The sequence below is a fragment of the Oryzias latipes genome, chromosome 6 (assembly GCF_053564925.1).
Source record: "Oryzias latipes strain Hd-rR chromosome 6, Olatipes_Hd-rR_3.1".
Taxonomy (NCBI): Eukaryota; Metazoa; Chordata; class Actinopteri; order Beloniformes; family Adrianichthyidae; genus Oryzias; species Oryzias latipes.
The window spans coordinates 24,021,159-24,039,905 of NC_136242.1; positions in this window are offsets into that span (position 1 = coordinate 24,021,159).

Below are 18,747 nucleotides of genomic sequence, written 5' to 3' on the forward strand. Positions count from 1 at the left end.
ACCATCCCTAAGGTTTACAGAGAATCGTCCAAAAAAGAGAAAATATCCAGTGAGCGGCAGTTCTGTGGGCGGAAATGCCTTGTTGACACTAGATGTCAGAGGAGAGTGACCAGACTGGTTCAAGTTGATAGAAAGCCAACAGTAACTTAAGTAACTACTGGTTACAACCGAGGTCTGCAAAAGAACATCTCTGAACGCACAACACAACCAAACTTGAGGCAGATGGGCTACAGCAGCAGAAGACCACACCAGGTGCCACTTCTGACAGCTAAGAACAGGAAACTGAGGCTACAACTCACACAGGCTCACAAAAATTGACTCTCCTTTTCTGCTGCAACATTTGGATGAAAGAGTCAGAATTTGGCATCAACAACATGAAAACACGGAACCATCCTGCTTTGTATCAACGATTCAGACTGGTGGTGGCGGTGTAATGGTGTGGGGATAGTTTCTTGGCACACTCTGGGCCCCTTAGTACCAACTGAGCATGGTTACAACACCACAGCCTACCTGAGCATTGTTGCTGACCATGTCCATCCATTTATGAGCACGGTGTACCAGGGGGTCCAACCCAGTACCAGCAAGGTGTACCTAATAAAGTGGCCAGTGAGTATAAATGAATCGGTCAGTTCAAAGGGGGCCCAAGTCCAAGAGGTTTGTTTTTTCCAGAAAATGTTTTTATTGCATAGCTTAAAGGGAGGTTACACCAAATGATTAATACTTTACCCAGATTTAGCACCAGTTTCTATCTTACAAATGCTATAATATGAAGCACCTCACTTTTATAATTTCAGAGGACTAGGAAATTAAAATGTCTGGACTTGGGCCCTTCTTAAATTAAACATGGGTGCTGCCATATTGGATAACTAGTGCTGCCATCTATGGGATAAAGCAAAACCCATTCAAGAGAGGCCCAAGTCCAGGAATTTTGCATTTAATTCATTTTAAATGTCAAGCATAGTCAATACATACAATGGACTCTGGACTTTTTTGCACATAATCAGATAGCTTTAACCTTGAAGACCATGACACACACACATATATATATATATATATATATATATATATATATATATATATATATATATATATATATATATATATATATATATATATATATATATATATATATGTTTTTTTCTTTTGGCTTTTCCCATCAGGGGTCGCCACAGTGAAACAACCTCTCCTGCGAGGATGAGTTGCATGGTTAACTTGGCAATGTTGTACGCTGGATGCCCTTCCTGACACAACCCTCTCAATTTATCCGGGCTTGGAACCGGCACAGAGGCAGAGAAGGGAATAGGGAGCAGGCCAGATTCGAACCCTGGTTTCACAGACGGAAGGTGCTGCAAACCAGCACGAGCTAAACCGGCTCCCATGAAACATATAATATCTCTATTTTTAAAAATTGGGCCCCTTTTGAACTAACCAATTCAAATGTTTCAGAATTTGCATTTTTGTCTCTGATATTTCATACCAGATGGCTGCATCTCAGTATCTCTTTTGCAGAAACTCATTTTTTTATATTTTTGCACAGTCCCAACATCACCAAAGCGTCATCCTCATCTGCGTCAATTACTCCCCCCAGTGAAAAGATCTGACAGTCCTCACTCCTCTCAGTACATTTCATTTGCCTGCTGAAAGCCGACTTCTGACTTCTGACCCGTTTCTCTGAACTCAAAATGTGTCTAAACCTCAGGTGACTCTGAAACCTTCTTCTCTGATCTATCACACCCAGAAAGTTCATGGACCGCCTGAGGAGGTGAGGCAGAAGAAAACAGATATGACCTGTGGCACAGTCTTCAAGAGGGAGGAACATGCTCTTGTTGCTAAATATGTATTATTTATTTTAAATGTATCCGATATATTTTGCAGAAATGTTCCTCCTAAAAAAGCAAAACAAAGAAATATAAGCTCAAAACTTGACTGTTGGCTAAGATTATATTTCAGTTCTTCCATACCTTGATGTGCAACAGTTTGTGGGCAGCTTTGCACCGAAACTTTCCCAAATCAACAGACAACTCAATATTTAGCAGTTCGGGTCATCCACTACAAGCAACATCTATCAGTTCTCTAGACTCTCGGTTCAGAGCTGCAGGAGCCTGTCCTGTGCGTTCTCTTAGTTCAACTTTAAGACAAACAGATGTGTATTTTCACCATCACATCTGAGAGTTTTTAGGAATCAGTTTTCCTCTCTGAGACACCACGAGTTACGCTAACTGTGAGATGACAGCAATGACCAGATCCCCTCTGTGCTGACCTCCACATGAGAGGTCATTTCTGGACAAAATGGTAAAATTTCAGGAACTGGTGGTGTAGGACCATTTAATAAATAAACTAGAACATTAAAAAAAACATGAGAAGCAAAAAGGTGGAAAAGCAGATGACCTGATTATTAGAACTAAAATCCAGACACTTGTCTTAGACACAAATCAAGACAGCTGTGAATGATTTATAACTTAAACCAAAAACAGAACATGACAAAAATGAAGAAACATCACAAAAATCTAAGTATATACTTCTCACAGTAAAGTCTGTTTTTACCCATATGAGAATTTGGTGTTTCAAAGGATCAAATAAATTACATATTTATTGTTTGAATAGTGTTAATTTAAAGTATTTGGGTCCAAATAAAGCATTTAGCTGATGTCTTGAGGGATCACATGAATTAGACACCTTTTTTTGAGAAAGATCTCTCATTATTGGATAATGTTGACTACTCAGAAGTCCATCTACTGATCCATTTTTAGAACCTGGTGAATCCCTTTCAGAGTCACATGGTTGCTGGAGCCTATCCCACACTACAAAAAGAGACACCTTGGAAATACGTCCCAAATTCATACTCCATTCTGAAATTTTCTTTAAATATGCATAAAAAGGAAAGAAGCCAATGGAGTAAGAAAAATGGTCTTACCAAGAATTCTTATTTTAAGAAAAAAATTCTAGTCATTAAGACATGTTTTCTCAAATTGAGATTCTTTTTCTATTGAAAACTCTTCTTAATAAGATTATTTTTCTTGCAAGACAGAAAATAAGGCACATTATTTTAAAATGAAGGGTCTTTTTACTTAAACTAAATTCTGTTTTTGCAGTGCAGCCGCTGTTGGGGAAAGGTGGATACTGGATGGGTTGCCAGTCAATTGCAGGGCCACTCAATACACATACTCACATCTGGGTACCATTCAGAGTTATCAATTGACCTATGATGCGTATTCCTTGACTTTGAAAAGAAGCTGGAGTGCAAACACCAACCTAAATGCACAAGGACAATATGCAAACTCCACACAGAAAAGTCCCCACTAGGATTTGAACCTGGGCCTTCTTGTTGGGAGGTGAAAGTGCTAGCCACCACATCTCCATGTGGCCCTGTTCACTCAGAAGCTTTCTTGGAAGAAATATGCCCACGGATCATGAGTGGGCTGCTGCACACCTTCAGCTGAGTAAATTCCTCCCTTGGTTAAATTTCAGACAGATGTATTCTCTGTGACAAAATGTGTCACTTCTGCAGATTTCATGAAAAAGTACCGCTGTCTTCTGGAGTTTCTCGCCTGCCAGGTAGCAGAAGGTTCTGTCACTTGTCAGTCAGCTGTATTTTGAACTCAAACACTGCAAAAACTGCAGATTTCCTGATATTGGATGGAACATACTTGATTTTTTATTTTGTTTTGTTTTTTGTCAATGATGAATTCTTTTATGCTATTTCCTGAAGGTAGATCTACTGTGGCCCTGAAGTACAAATAACATTGACAAATAACTAAATGCAAAAACATATTAAAGATCACAACGACAATTGAAAAAGCAAAATAAATACTAAAAAACAACAATACATTTTAAAAATAAAAAACTTTCAGAAACCAAAATGTAAAAAAAAAGGATCATTCAGAAAACAAAATTCATTTCCAGAAATCAAAATAAAATGCTAAAACAAAACAAAAACTATAGATAGGTACTATGGAACATCACTGATCCGATGATGATGTTTTCGAGAAGAGGCATAGCAGGCAGATGTTTTGCCTGAAGTGTAGTAAAGAGGTGATTGAGCAACAATCCTTACTCTGGCCAGAAGCTTGAAGATGTATTGTCTGTCAGAAGATATGCCAAGTAACGGGACCAAACGTCATCATCCTATCAGGGATGTCCCTTGACATCCTATAATACTTTCCCTTTTCCAGTTTCTTATTTTGTTTTTGTTTTTTTACCTTTTCATTTTGATTTCTGGAAATGATCTTTGTTTTCTGAGATGTTAACTTTTTATTTTTGTTTTATTTTTTTTGGAACCACATTTTGGTTTCTAGAAATTTGCTTTGATTTCTAAAATGTTACGTTGCTTTTTTTAATTAATTGTTCTGTTTTTTTTAATAGTCATAAATGGGTTTTTCCTTTGAGTGATGAGTTGATGTGATTTGCACTTCAGGGCAAAATGCTCTAACTAACCATATCCTGGATCATTTTTGCTGGATTGCAGACATACACACACAGTCACACACTTCCATAATAATATTCACGCACACACACATTACCTGGGGGGTCTGAACCCCCCTCTAAGGGCCTTCACCCCACATGCTCATCTCAATTAATCACCAACAAAACAGATGTCAGGAACAAAGGAAAGATCTTGAGGCCTGTGGGGGTTGGGGTGGGGGCAGACACTGAAAGGATGGCAGGATAAACCAGAAGCAGGCAGAGCAAATGTGGCTTCTCCCGACTCAGGCGAGTGATCAGAGAGCCAGAGTTTGCTGTTTGTGCGCCTCCAGCCCAGGGATGCTTCTGCAGGACGAGATGATGGCGGCAAAAAGAAAGGAAGAAAAGAAGGACAAGTCGCTGCGTTAAAATAAAAAAAAAAAAGGAAGAGGGAGCGGGAAAACAACAAAGCCACTGAGATGAAAGACGGACTGGAAAAACAATGGATGAAAAATAATTCTCTGCAGTGTGCAGAAATAGAGCAAAGATTGAAAACCTGCCAAGATAAAGACAAACCCCCGCTTTTGAACTGTCACTTCACTGCGATACTGTCAGAAAACAAATGGCAGTCTTGACAGGTTTCAGCTGCTTTGAAAGAGACAGAAGCATATTTTATTCACACGCGCATATTTTATGGCTTTTATAGCAAAGATCGTAACCTGTTGTTAAGTGCTGAATTCTTAAGTCTCATGCTAAATTATTGACATCTGCATCATGTAGTGGGAGAGAGGGAGAGAGGGGGCGAGGGAGAGGGGCTGTACGCAAAGAAAAGAGGTGTGGAAAGCACAGGGGGAAAGCGGCAGGGGAGAGAAAACGTTAACAAAACAGAAGCCTCCACCTTTTTATGCTATTAATGGAGGAAATCTCCATTTCTCAGAAAAGCATCCATCCATCATTTGTTATGGGAGTTTGTCCTGTGAGCAGAGTGAAGATGACCTTTGAACACATATCCCAGTTCTTCAGTTCTGGTAGTTGATTAGAACAGGTTCCAATAAACATAAAACCCTCATGTACAGACCCTTTCCAAAAAACTAGGATATCATGAAAAAGCCCATTTAGTTCCAAAAAAAATAAATGTAGCAGCTTTACTGTTTGACCAGATGCTGGAGATGCTGAGGCAGGTTCATCCTTGGTAACACACAGTAAACAACATACACCTTGTCTGACAAAGTTCTTGAAATTATTCTTGAGCATGAAAAATATATAACAAGAAAAAAGGGCTATTTTTCCAGGTTTTCGAAATCTTTCAATGTAATCTGAACAGGATGTGGCCAACAAAAAATTCCAAGACTGCCCACTCTTTGCACACACAAACCACCACAAAAGCACCAACCTGCAGATGAACAGGTGAAATAAATCAAAATTCCCCCCCTGACCACTTGACAAAGTGACAACAATGGCAGCTGCAATAAACTTTCTTTGATTTCAAATATTTATCTATTGGTTTTGACATACATTGGTAGAGCTCTAACAATTAATCGACTTAATCAATAAAACTATTTAGAGTCCTACGATCCAACCAGATCCTGGAATTGTTTTTTGAGGGGGGTTGGTTCCTTACCAAGAAGGAGGGTCTAAGGGCAGTTTAGCTCAGTCTATTTATTTTAGTTTAGCAATCAGCTATTGTAAAAAATTATATTTTGTTGTAATATTGGGCTACATAAATAAAATTAAACTGAATTGAACCAGATCAATCTGTCTCAAGCAAGTTGTTAATTGAATCAACCCATACCATTATAAAAATCCTTTCAAAATTCAATAAAATAATTATTAATCAATATTGGAAAATACCATTTGAATTCATGTAGGTTTATTTAACAATAACGTAAAAACGACCAAGTGCATCACAGTGGACAACACACACGTGATGACAGCAAAAAATGATCGAGCCATTATTACAGTCCAATGTGTGAAAACACTTTGAATTTGGCAAAGACATGTGACCATACAGTGTGTTATGTTAGACTGTTCTAATAATGTTCTCATTGTTAAAAAGACTCATAAAACCCACAAAAAGAGGGATGGAGAAAATTTGAATATTCTGATGAAATCACCATTCACTTCTTAGGATCACATCAAATCAAGAAGAATCAAGAATCAAGAATTTTTATTTGTCACATACAAAGTTATATTTAGTAAATACAACCAGATCTGCAACACTCAACCAGAACCAAATCAATCAAAGTTAAGAAAAATGAATCAATGATTGTCTTCTGGTTAGTCATCAAGTCTGAAATCTTCCTCATATTAAACCAAAGTGAGATAATTGAACCAAACTGAAGCAATTTGATAACATTTGGGAACCTGTGCTGGTGCTTTGAGTTTAGTAGCTGATTAGGTGGTGGAGCTCAGTATTACACATTCATGTCCTGCAATACCTGGACAGATTTCTCTAAAGTATTCTAATTTTATTTTAATTTCTGTAAAAATGAATGTAAAAATAAACAAATAAATAAATACTTGAAACTAATTAAACAGTGGGCCCTAAATCTATGTTCTATAAAAGCTTATTTTTTTAATGGAATCATGGAAATGAATTCACTTTTCCATAATATTTTATTTTTTTGGAAAAAGGCTGTCTACATATTTTATGTATTATTTATCTATCTATCATTTCATCCATCATTACATCCATCGATCTACACATTCATCAAGCACATTCCCAATCCTGAGAGAAAAAAGTCTTGATACACAACTGCAACACTCAAAAGTTGCCAAATACACACAGAAGTATAAGAACATGACAACCGACTCAGTTTCAAACCAAGATTCAGTGTTTCAAGTGAGAGTATTCACACTGAGCAACATGCCTGGGGAGAACAGAGAAGACGGCATGCCCAGTGAGAACATCTGTATTAGCGCATGTGTCGCCGCTCCGTCTCCATGCTCTTCTTTGTTGTTTGTTTGCATGACAGCAGAACATTACCAAGATGCGGTGCTCAACATGAAAAGGCTCTTAATGATACGCTCAACCCCACCGGCACCATGTCCATGATTCAGAGAGCGCTGTGAAAAGAGAGCTGAACAAACAGATGCATTGAGGAAGGAACCATTGTGCTTCAGACAGAAATAATCAAACTACAAATCAATGAGGAAATAAGACTATAGCTGGAGAGGGTTTATTAGCTAGACTAAATGTGCTTCAGTGTTTTAGGGACAAGTGGTTTTACACTTCAATTACTAAAAACAGAAAAAGCTTTCCAGACCCAATCACCACATGTTTATAGAAATGTCCGACATTAAAACAGATTAGACATGAAACAAGTGCTTGTCTTTGGATCCTGTGACTGAGGTGTTTACTAGAAAATGTCCAGTTAGAAAAACAGTTCTGAAAACTAAAACTGCTTGGGGTTCTTGTATTTCCTGCAAGGCTGCGTGTGAAATTTGGTTCTTTTAGAAAAAAAACATATAAAGTAATGCAACCCAAACTAGGTTTAATAAAAAGCCAAAACTTGAATTGCAGGACAAAAAATAGAAAACGCAGAAAAATTTATAAAATGCACAAAAGTATGGAAAACATGCTTTCTGCACAATGTCATCAGTCAGAGGGTTGAAATCTGCCTTAATAGACGGAAACTAAAGCTGTATCATTCCATGGTGAGCCTTCAAGGGATTAAATGACACACAATTATTCCCTTCATTTACTTTTGAGTAACAAGGAAAACATTTAGAAATTAAACTGATTTATTTTGGTGGATTTTAAAAACAGGGCAACCACAAAAGAACCAAAAAACACAAAGACGAGAATTTACTAAACAAGAAAACAAGACTGGGGCGTGTATATTCTTTATATGCACCGTGCAAAGACACGCCCCCTAGAAACAAGTCAAAGATTCTTACCTCATTGGCTTTGGTTTGTTGAATGAGCAAAAAACTCTTACCAAATTTTACCAAGAATTCTGATTTTAAGAAATTAAGTCCAGTGTCTCAGACATGTTTTTTTAAAGATTATTTTGCTATTGAAAAACTTGATAAGATTATTTTTCTTGCAAGACAGAAAATTTGAATTTTATTTCTTGTAACAAGGGTCTTTTTTTTACCTTCTTTGGGTTCAGTTTTTGCAGTGTGCGGAGCAATCTGGGAGAGACTTTTGAACAATTCAGAGTCATTCATTTAGCATTGAGAACGATTCATCTCATGACTGAGGAGGCAGCTGCAGCTCTTCAACCAAGCAAAAATAAATAAATACAAAGAAAGAATAAGTCCAGGAATTTACGGTACTTCACTTAACGAAACTCCACTGATGTAATCAGTCAGAAAACATCAGCAGAGAGACTTTAGGAGCACAAGAACCACGACGAACAAAGGCAGATAAGATTGTGTGGGAGGATTCAACAGAACCTGCAGCTCCTTGTTCTTCTAACTTCTAACAGTTGATCACTTTAATGTTAAGTCAGTTTTGTTGCATTTGCTTTTTCCAAAGGAGAGCTGTGCTTGCAGCACAACATTCAACCTGGTTTTGGGGTTTAAAGGATTGAGCTGGGCAAATGAGTGAAGCTACTTAACTTTTATCAATTATACAACAAGATTTTGAATGTGGGTTGTCTCCAATTTCCTATTTATTAGCAATAAAACTGTCCACATCCAAGTTTTCAAACAAATCTTACCCTTCAGTAAAAGGCTCACATGTCTATGGTCTCAGAGGATTCCAGGAGAAAAACAGAAAAACTCAGGTCAAGGCACCAGACAAGGTGAACAATCAAAAAACTTAGAAAATGTCTCTTTAGCAGCAGGTCTCAATGGGAAAGGAGGTCAGACTCATGAACCTGAGGCTAGTCCATGTGACGAGACTCACAATATACCAGAAAATCTGTAGAGGGCGCCTGGAAAATAATTGAGGCAGAGGTCAAGAAAGATTCAGTTAGCAGGATGGAGCAAATAATAAGACGAAAAAATTAAAAAAACTCCATCCATCTATCTTGCCAAAACAGGGAACACCCAGAACAGTTCACTTGTCAAACACAAAATAAGGAACTCCAACTCACTGAAAGTTTTACAAAGTTGCATTCAAACCAACTTTAAGATTTCTCAAAGTCATTTGAACAAATATTAGGAAACGTTTAGCTGGACAGACAGTTGATTAATAAAGAAAACCTATAATCCAAGCACAGCATAGATGAGCCTCATGCAGCCCATCATAAACACATGAAAGATAGCAGTTTAGATATCTTTTGTTGCCGCAGAAACAGGAGATTATCAAAAAAGCATAATAGAAAAGTGCTGATACAATGACAAAGTCCAGACTTTACTCTAACTTGAAGACGGATTTACAGAGCAGTGTCTGCAAAAAAAACAACCCCGGCACACCCAAAGAAAAGGAATGCAGTGTCTAAAACAATAAAGGGTTAACAATCCTTTGTAAGCTACACTCACACCGCTCTCTGCAATGCATGTTCAATTGGCCAATTCAAATGAAAGGCTATATAAGCATAAATCCCAAACCTGTCTGTGTTCTCCTTGTTCATGAGTGAGTTTTCTTCAGACATCCCAACTTCCTCCCACATGCTTCATAAGTTAATACAACATTCTAAAGTGCCTCCAGGTGTGATTGCGTTGCCTTGTGACAGACCTGTGCAGTGTGCACTCCACCTTTGCCCCACAGTAGCTGGGTTGGCTCCAGCAACCTCATGACCCCAAAAGGGATTCAGCAAAGTGGCCTCAAAGTACAGCTCCTTTGGTAGCTGTGATGGCTCTGGTGCCGTTGCCATGCCACGGTGGCATCGGATGCAGGCTCACCTCACAGTATGGGCCCACGACTTTAAAACGGGTTTGGTGCTGTAAGCGTGAGCTGAGGCAGATCTTCTGGCCAAAAGAAGAGGTAAACACGCTGTGTTGTTGTGCTTGTTAGCTGTGCCTGGACATCGACGGTAAAAAGAGATTATGAATACAGCCAGCAATCAACCACCCGTGGTGCTGTGAGCTTTGCATGGCTCAACTAGCATGTTATGAGTAGGCTGTTAGTCTGCTTTGGTAGGCTTTTACGCACGGCACTCTCAATACCAAATCAAAGACAGTATGAACTGCCTGGAATAATTGTGCAGTTCCAAATGCTGCTCACTCGGGGGCGATGTTGCCCGATCAAGATGGTCAAACGGTATTTGGCATTTTATTTACCTTAGTGTAACATGCAGTAATTGTGTAATTTACACCCTTCAAATCTGCACAGGTCGTTATTGTAAATAAGAACATGTTCTTAATAGCTTACCTGGTTAAATATAGGTTCAATGAATAAATATAAACGTGGGTTCATCTAACAGTGAACTGAGTTCTTCACTCTTGAGGACCCTATCTATCTATCTATATACCCAGGCTGTGTCTGATTATGGAGGACATAGATAAAGAAAAAATAAGCTTAAAATTACATTTCTGATTATTTCTTTAGTTAAATTGAATCAAAAGCAGATAAAAAAAATGCTGTTTGAAAAAGCGTATTGGGATGTAGAAAACACGCTGAGCAGGCCACAAGCTCCCTGCTCCGCTCCATTCTGATACATCCACTTGTAGACGACTAGATCCATGTACGTCTTCGTTCTCCTTGTCTGAGCTGGCATTTGGATCAGAACTGTACGGTTGGATTGCTACAATATTGCTACAATATTACCATGAATGTTAGGCTGGGGTTGTAAGGGACTTTAAGCTAGTAGGACAGCATGTGAGCAAAGACATGATGGGAGTGAGCGCAGGTTTACTGCGTGCCAATGTCCCAAGAAATTCCTGAGGTAGATTTCTAATGAAAAACTGCTGCTCTGCAGAAACTATGTCCTAGAAAATGACCGTTTTTAAAATTTGCGTTGAAATCATAAATAAAAGACCACTGGGAATTTATTTTTTTTAAGTGAATCCAACCTGCGGGTGTGAAAGCGCCCTTCGGTTCTCCCTTCCTGACTCCCTGTTTTTTTCGCTCACTCATAAACACAAACATCCTCCCCTTGAGACATCTCACTACCTATTTATCGCAGTGTGTGAGCCAGCCATCTCCTCCCCCGATCTTTCTCTCAACATAGTGATTTAGTGCCACTCGTCTTTTCACTCAAGTGTCATGACAGCAAGAGCACAGATGAGAACAGGGGAGATTTACAGACTATGGGAGGTCTTCCTTAATCCGTGCTCTGCCAACACTGTGTGACATTAAATGTGCCGGGGTCAGAGGTCAGCTGGTGCTACAATGCTTTTGTGTTGCCGGGGTCTGCAGCCCTTGCAGACAGCTGCTGTCCATTCTGACTCCATGCTCTGATGTCTGGATCAAAGCATCTGAATAGACAAACACACATGCAGATGCTGCGTATAGCTGTACAATGCAGAGGTGTGCAGGTTCATCAACCGGCCTGCTAATAGCATAACGGAACTGTTTATTTTTGCAGCTCAGCTATGTTCGATACTGTCATTGTTATCAGCCCACAAGCTGAACTTCTGACCTCCGCCGAACACATGCCGACTCTGTTTACAGGAGAGTTCAGAGGTCACTGCCTGGTCAGGCTCCCAGATGGAGTCCTTTTAGAACACCTGTTAAGCACACACACACACTGACCTGTGAGAGCACATGACTGAGCAGCATCACATACTTTGTGAGCATCAATTACACACACACAAACATGCGCACAAAACCTTGTCTGATATGAGCTCAGTCCCTCAGAGAAAGTGCACGGCATGAATGATGAGCAGTCACAGAAGCAAGAGGTCAAACCATCTCAAATTAAAGTCTCACAATCCCAACCTAACATTGGCGGTGCAAATAGCGACCAAAATTGGAATCATCCAGCCGTGCAGTTTTGAGCCAGATGCCAGCTGAAGAGGAAACTGAAGGCGTACATGGATCTATTTGTCCGCTCTCAGAGCAGCAGCTTGCCGTAGTAACTTCTACGGCAAGCCACTAGCTTTTTCCAACAACATCTTTTCATCTGCTCCTAGTTCACAACAATTTGAATAAAGATTTTTTTAAGATAAAATTTTAAGCTTAATTTTCTTATGTATGTCCTCCATCAAGAGAAAATGTCACAAGAACATGTTAAAAACACAAAAAGCATTATTTTCATTTTAAACACGTGCATATACTTCTTCATTTGATCAACAGAATGTAAAATTGCACTGATGATAGAAAACAGTAAGGCTCCTTTATTTCTACTTTTTTTTATTTTTCTGATTTAAAAAAAAATCTTCACAGCTTTAAAACAAATTCACTGCAGATCTTTTTCAACTGCATTCAAAGACTACCTAATTATTTTATACTAGTTTTTTATCATTGTACTGAGATTCGTAAAATATTCAAGAATGTGACAATTTTGACATACAGACATAAATTAATTTACACTACCACAGTGCAGTGACTCACATTTCTTATCAGGAAAACAAATACTACACATTTTTCTAACAGTAAATGGGTTTATATTAACCTTTTTAGGCCTTCACAACCAGTTATGAATAGAATGTCCTCTAGAAATGAATGAAATGTCCTCTGAAGTGTGTGCGTGTGCATGGTGAGCTGTCAGAGAAGATCTGGTGAGAGTGGGCTAATTGGAGTTAATTCACCATCTGCTTCCGTGAGCCAGCAGACAGGGTCATTAGCAGAGACAAGCCCGGCCACAGGGGAGGCCGAGAGGGGGATCACCATCCTCGCTATCTTTCTTCCTGCCTTTAGTTTTCATTCCCTTTCCGTCACCCAGAACCTCCTCTTTAGCCTATAATAGCTTGCCTCACTGACCTGTTCTAAGCAGACAAACTAACTTTTTCCTTGTCAACTTGGAGATTTTTTTAAGGAGTTGAAGCGACAGCTTGAACAGATAATGATTGATAAGGAGAGGAGCTTCTTTTTCTTCTTTTGACAAACAGTACTGCCCTCTGCTGGACTCTGAATGTCTCATTCAAAGTTGAGAGCAGGTGGAGTGTGAGAAACCAACACCAAAACAGGTTGTCCAGCAATCTAATAATCTCAAAAAATTAGCATTAAATCAAACAATGCCATCAGGTGTTGCCCTTTTAAAAGCAGTGTGTAAAATTGCATTTTATTTATGCCCAATTTTATGCATGTTTGGAGACATTTTTTTCTCTCCCTTTTTTAGAAATTGTCATTTTCCTTCTCATTATAATTGTTTTATGTTTATTTTCAGAATATGTCGCAAGTAAAACCTTAAACAGAAGCCTCACGCCATGAAGGTACACAAAATGAGTCAAGCTTATGAGCTTTTGGTAACTTGAGTAAATGAGTCACGATCACCAAAGGAAGAATGATGACTGAGGCCGGCCTCCAACCAACCAACACCCGGGTTGGACTTTTTCTCATCCAGTCTGAAGAGAAACATCAATGTGGGATCTGCACATGCTTTTTAAAGACTGTTAAGGGGTTTTATTTTCTTTGACAGAAGTGACTTTGGAGTGGAGGTCATCCGTGAACAGAGGGCACCAGAAAAAACCAACAGTGTGCAGAATCCTTTAGAATGTGCTTTGTTACCTCAGTGAATCTCATCATCTGCGTCTGGAGTAAAATTGATCCCACTTACCTGATTTCTAAGCAGAAGTTGGGATGCATTATTTGCTGCCTTACATTGAGAACTTGTTCTTAAGTTGTAGAGTGAAAAGCCACAGACTTGTGTGCTTTTCCATGTCATGAAGGTTCGGGGTGGGGGGTGGAGATTGTGAGTGGCTCAAAGGCCCAGAGCCAGACAGGAGCCATGAAATATTCCAGGAATTGTAGATATTTATTTGTTCAGGGTGTGCTGCTGCAAAGGGTGGGTTAGCTGACTCCAAGTGTTGAAGTGGAGGTTCAAACTACAATGAATTTCTCCCTGTCACTGGTCAGACTGAGAAAATAAAAGGACACACACTGAGGGGGTGGACCACCAAGGAGCTGCTTTCATGGGTCCCCCAGTTAAATAACAGCTGAGGTGTTTCAGTGGGGATTTTTTCAAGTCCTTAGTTGTAAAGACTGTATGTTAAGTTGAAGATTTTTCATACAGCAACAGCAACCCCTCTATAGTGTGCTTTTTCAAAATCATACACTCAGCAAAAGATGTGTTGTATTAGTTTCAGTGTAAAAACTAGTCATGGATTTTATGTTTCTGATACTTCTGACCTCACTTGTCCATTAAATTCTGAAAAACCTCCTGCTGTGAGTCATCCAAGCTCCCAGAGGCGAGCCGGTCAGTGAACGCCTCGTTTCAGCTGCCGTGTCAAAGACGTTCATGCATAGTGGGCTCATAAAGGAAGAGACAGGGGAGTCGTCTCTCTGTGTGCATGATGATGGACTCTGTTGACAGACTCCTCTTTGTTTCTGCTTCATCTCAAGTGACTGTTTTGCCTGGTAATGCTTGGGAAAACATAAATGTGGCACCATGAGTCACAGTGTCAAACATTCCCAAAGGGCAGAGTTTCAATCTCAGATTATTATTTTTTCCTTTTTACTGGCAATATTTTCAACATGTAATCAATATTGTTCTGTTTTCATTTAGTGTTAATTTGATTGAAGAGAATTGATTTAATATAAAAAATTTGCCTTTTTGACTATTTATTTCTGGACAGCTCCTATTGATGGAGGACCTACTTGTAGCTAAATGACAACAGTTTTATGACATTCTTGAACAATCTGAAATTGAGAATTACACTGGTGCATCCTTGTCCAGGAAATTTCATTATTATTATTATTTTTGTGCATGGATGCATGAGGGATGATATAATTCTCAGTCGAAAATTGGTTATTATTTATTGTTTTATTACATGACACCAGGCTTTGCATCAGACAACAGAAAAGAATTTCTTCATCACTACATACGCAAATTTAAAAAAAAAAAAATCCAAAATCAAGGTTTGAACTTTATCGAGGGGACAATGCATCAATGCATACCTAGTATACACTAAAACTGCAGGTGGAAAAATGTGAAACTATTGATTCAGAAATTCGCAAAACCTCTTCCAGGAACAAATGAGGGAAAACTTTTAGTTATGTCTGGAATATGAGTTGTTTAATTAATTGTTTTACTTAACAAAAAAGCTCTTCCTTACCTTTTGTATCATAGTAGGTCAAATGGAAATTAGATGATTAGTTGGCCAGTGATAAATGTTGCTTTTGTTTTACAGTTTGTTGTCAAATTAATTCAGTGCATTCCATCAATTTCTTGTTTAAACATAGTTGGTAAAACCAATATTTATTGCTGAATCAATTTTTGACATATAGTACATTAAGGAAAATAGATCCCTCCATGGCATAAGGCAGGGGTGTCAAACTCATTTTCACTGAGGGCCACATCAGCATAGTGGCTGTCCTCAAAGGGCCAGATAGAACTTATACTTGTAACTAAATGTAATGTAAAAGAAACTAAACTACTCCTTAATGTTAAATTACTCATTATTTCTGTATTGTAACTTTTTAAAGTTACAATAACAGTTGTACAGAAAACATGTTTGTTTGTTACTTTAGCATAAATCCTTTTAAATTTTGTCCGCTTAATAAAACCCACATAACTCCATTAATGAAGGATCAGACTGTAAACTGAGCTAGAAAGAACATGTGTTACACGTGTAACATTTTACAAAAAAAGGCTGCACACAGCCTTGCATCCAACTGATTGTTTGATGACAACAATTTGTCTGCATACACACATAAGACCTGCAAACATTGAATAATTACAACAGCAGCTACACATAAACAATATGTAATCAACAAAAAACAATCTTATTTTAAGAAATTAAAAACTTTTGTGCTCTCACGGGCCACGTATAATGCCGTGGCGGGTCACATTTTATTTATTCATTCCTTCATTTATTTATTTGAACTAGGACAGTGTATATTAAACAATGTTTCAGCAGCTGCTTCGACATAAATGTGCCAGAGTTATTAGCACAGGAGCTAAATTTCATCTGTTGTCCTTAGGCAAGATAAAAGGTTCAACGGTTACACAAAAAAGTCCAAGAAAAACAACAATAACTAATGCCTGCAGGACTGTTTTTTTTTTTCAGCCATTGTTTAAGAGCTGTTTGGAAGGTAGGGTAGTTTTCACAGTTTCTAATATGCTGTGGCAGCGTATTCCATAACTGTGTGCCACTGATTGACACCACAGTTTGGCTGAATGTAGTCCTGCGCCTTTGAACATTACGGTCCCCTTTGGGAGAAAACCCTGGTGCCTATTCCAACATTTGTTTTTTTACTTATAAAATCGTGAGTTTGATACATGTGGTATAAGGTTATACAAAAGAAGAAGAGCTTTCTAAATCCATAAGCCGGAAGAGTTGGCTCAAAATTTAACCTGAACTGAAGAGATAACAGATGCAAACACGTGCTAATTTGAATGTTTTACTTTCAGGGAGAGAACATTTCGATGTCTGACTAAAACTGTCACCCTTACAGTAGAGCTGTGCATCCAGACTTTAAGTCAAACTTCCATTACATTTTCTTATGACATTTTCCTGCTTTTGCATCTCTGTAATAGTTATTATTAGTTGGTTTCTGTGGAAGTTGTTTGAGTACTATACCAGACATATTTAACCCCTTACTGTTTATTGATGCAAAAATGCATAAACTGCTTTAAGTTAGCATAGTAGAAGCAACAATTTAAGTGACGTATTTTTTCATACTTGAAAATAAATTCAGGCATCAAGGTTTTAACTGCAGGAGGTCCTATCGTGCAGTGGGGCAAAAAAGTATTTAGTCAGCCACCAATTGTGCAAGTTCTCCCACTTCAAAATATGTAATTTTCATCATAGGTGTCCCTCAACTACGAGAGACAAAACTAGAAAAAGAAATCCACAAAACACATTGTTTGATTTTTAAAGAATTTTTTGTAAATTATGGTGGAAAATAAGTATTTGGTCAGTAACAAAAATTCAACTAAACCTTTTGTTACATGCCCTTTGTTGGCAATGACAGCAGTCAAACATTTTCTGTAAGTCTTCTCGAGGTTTTCAAAAACTGTTGCTGGTTTGGCCCATTCCTCCATGCAGATCTCCTCTAAAGGAGTGATGTTTTGGGGCTGTTGCTGGGCAACACGGACTTTCAACTCCCTCCAAAAAAATGTTATGGGGTTGACATCTGGAGACTGGCAAGGCCACTCCAGGACCTTGAAATGCTTCTTACTAAGCCACTCCTTCGTTACCAGGGTAGTGTGTTTGGGATCGTTGTCGTGCTGAAAGACCCAGCCACGTTTCATCTTCAATGCCCTTGCTGAAGGAGGTTTTCACTCAAAATCTGACAATAAATGGCCCCATTTATTCTTTCCTGTACACGAATAAATCGTCCCGGTTCCTTTGCTGAAAAACAGCCCCAGAGCATGATGTTCCCACCCCCATGCTTTACAGTAGGTATGGTGCTCTTTGTATGCAACTCAGCATTCTTTCTCCTCCAAACACGACGAGTAGAGTTCTTACCAAATGTTCTATTTTGGTTTCATCTGACCATAGGACATTCTCCCAATCCTCTTCTGGATCATCCAAGTGCTTTGTAGAAAACTTCAGACGGGCCTGCACATGTACTGGCTTTAGCAGGGGGACACGTCTGGCACTCCAGGGTTTGAGCCCCTGACACCGTAGAGTGTTACTGATGGTAGCCTTTGGTCCCAGCTCTCTGCAGGTCATTCCCTAGGTTCCCTTGTGTGATTCTGGGATTTTTGCTCACCATTCTAATGATCAATTTGACCCCACAGGGTGAGATCTTGCGGGGAGCCCCAGATGGGGGGAGATTATGAGTGGTCTTGTATGTCTTCCATTTCCTAATAATTGCTCCCACAGCTGATTTCTTCACACCAAGCTGCTTACCTATTTCAGATACAGTCTTCCCAGCCTGGTGCAGGTCAAAAATGTTGTTTCTGGACTCCTTAGACAGATCTTTGGTTTTTGCCCATAGTGGAGTCTGGAGTGTGACTGATTGAGGTTTCTGATTCTTCTTCTTCTTTTGGTTTAAATGGCGGTACACACCCGTGACAAGGTACAATACCGCCACTTATTGTGTTGGAGTGTCAATAAATGTGAATGTGTGGAGTTGTCGGTGCATTGCTGAAAACTCCACATTAAAGCTTTTCCCCATAAACATGTGAATACTTTTGACCTTTTTTGTTGTTTAAATTACTTTCATTTTTTAAAGCTGTTTATTCATTTGTTTGTTTATTTATAAGACCACAGAAACATTCGACTATTTGAAATGCATGAAACAAAACAATTAATGTAATGATTTTTCACAGAAATAAAATAAAGCTTAAACCACAAATAATTTTTCACAGAACTAACATAAAGCTTAAACCACAAATGATCCAACAATTAATTTGCGCCAAATCATTTTTAGTTTCAATAGTCGGAATCACCACTAGG